This window comes from Juglans regia, chromosome 2 (assembly GCF_001411555.2).
Source record: "Juglans regia cultivar Chandler chromosome 2, Walnut 2.0, whole genome shotgun sequence".
Classification (NCBI taxonomy): Eukaryota; Viridiplantae; Streptophyta; class Magnoliopsida; order Fagales; family Juglandaceae; genus Juglans; species Juglans regia.
The window spans coordinates 25,603,136-25,605,336 of NC_049902.1; the positions used below are offsets into that span (position 1 = coordinate 25,603,136).

The following is a 2,201-nucleotide window of genomic DNA, read 5'->3' on the forward strand; positions in this document are numbered from 1 at the left end:
GTTCGATTTGAGTTCGAAACTTGGAAAAGTATTTTTAACAATATAAATTTTTTTTATAGGAAAATTTGAATGCTTGGAAATAAAATAAAACAATATTTTATTGAATTCAAATATAGAAAAGTAGAAGGAAAATGACTAAGAAATGATAGACGCCATACCGTGTACGCATATTACAAATTCATATATGACAAATAAAAAAACAAGTCAAACTTATATTTATTAATTTAGTGATATGACACTAATCACAAGAACTAAAAATTAATTTTGTGCGAGTCTTACATCAAACTTAACAGTTTTCTAAAACAAAATAAATTAGTGTATGTCTAATCAATATTGGAGAAGACTCTGTTAAGGAAGAAGAAAACTCTTGGGATATCCAACATCAATGCTTATAACATAAATGACAAATATTTTTGGTATTCTCTATTATTATAACATATTTGTTGGGAGATATAAAATTTCTTGTTAAAAATATTTTTTGAAATTCCAAATTTTTAATGGTCAAAATTCTGTTTGAGTCTGAATTTAGGTCCCAAATTCGAGATTTAAGTTTTTTTGTAATACAAATTCTCGAATGAAAGTATGAAACAAAAATACCCATTTAGAAGAGAGACTCAATTGAATTTAAAAAGAACCCAAAAAAAAGAAGCCGTTGCTCTTTGCCGAATGCCACCCCCTTTGATTTTTGAAAAATATATACAAAAATGTTGTCCCCTGCCGCAACGGTAAAGAACCAAAAACCCCACCCATTTATATACAGAGAGAGCCATTTTCGAGAGAGAGAGAGAGAGAGAGTTGGGGGATTTCTTTAGTGGAAACCTTCGTAAGCTCCCTGAATCAATTATTTTCCAACATTATCTTTCGCTTTCTATAATCTAAACATTGTAACTATCTTTTATGTTTTTTTCTTACAGATTGAAAAGAATTTGAGGGAAGTAGTTACTAAAGCACATAGATGGCGATCAAATGCATTCGATGAAGGTACATTCGATAAAGGTAATTGACTTGAAAATCGCAAATATACTGTTTGCTTGTCGAGAACTTTTTGTGGAAGAAAAGCAGAGTTGTTCCTTTCTTTGTTTGCTTAATTGAAATAATATACTCAAATCCTGATTATTGAACTAATATTTGTGGTTCTTTCAAATTCTTTGGGAATTAAAGCATCTTTGTTCGAACTACTCGAGCTGAAGGCCGAACAGGTTAATGCGGTTGCAACAAAGCCTTGGTTAAGAAAGTGGTCATCTACCAGGCAGTGAGTGATGCCTTTCGTCCAGGTAGATCAAATTCTTAAATGGTGCCTATTTTGTTGTGGTGACCTGAAGATTTCGGAATTGGACTTAAAACATTAGAGATTGAGTCAGTGAATGAGAGAAACAGAGAGAAAATAATATATATTTATTAAATTGTTGATATATGGTAAGAAATAATCTCTTTCACGTAGTTTTCATTTTTATGTGAAAGAGACTTATTTGGTGTATAGAAATCTTAGTATTTGAAGGAAAGGACCAGCTCTTTAAAATTCCCGAATTGTCTTTGGTTTTGGGAGTATGTTGCTGCTAGCTTGAGCATTTTTTGTATGATTCTTTTGATTGGAATTCTCTTTTGGGAAATAAGATAAAATGTTAGTGATTAAGGAATTAGAGGCTATGCCGAATGAATTTAAATGAAAACAATAAACATCGAAATGAACTTTTAGGATTGTGCTTATAATTTTGATCTTTTGTACTTAAAACATGAGATGCAATCGGTGAGGGAGAGAATGGGAAATTAAGTAAGATTTCTAATGTGTGGTATTTAATACATTTTGGAGCCTTTACAATATGATTTTTGTGACATTCAGTATTTCTTTTTATCAGTGCATGCTGTTTCTTTGTAGATGTTGAAACGCTTCACAGATGTTCTTAAGCTTAGAAGTTCAAAAGAGACTTTGATTAAGAAGGTATGGATTATAAAAGACTCTTGTCAGCTTTATTCCTTTGATTACTTTATATTTCGTTATCTACAGTTTAGAAATGCCTAATCGAACTCTTTATAAGAACTAATTCCTATTTACATGTTTATGCTATCTGAATAGTGCGTATTGTACTTGCAGTTTTTTAGTTCATTATAAAATTCTGTTCATTACTATATATGTTCATAGGGTTTGACCTTTTTCCAAACTACTCCAAAGGTTGAAAAAGTTTCGAAAGGATCTTTGAGGT

At 30.8% G+C, this 2,201-nt stretch overlaps 1 long non-coding RNA gene across 1 annotated transcript; it reads left to right on the forward strand.

Annotated features, from left to right (window-relative positions):
• The first annotated feature begins 740 nt into the window (after nucleotides 1–740).
• LOC118344875 lies at nucleotides 741–1,249 on the forward strand. Its single transcript, XR_004798572.1, has 3 exons — nucleotides 741–823; nucleotides 915–996; nucleotides 1,162–1,249. It is a non-coding gene; the product is annotated as an uncharacterized LOC118344875 (long non-coding RNA).
• Nucleotides 1,250–2,201: the final 952 nt, after the last annotated feature.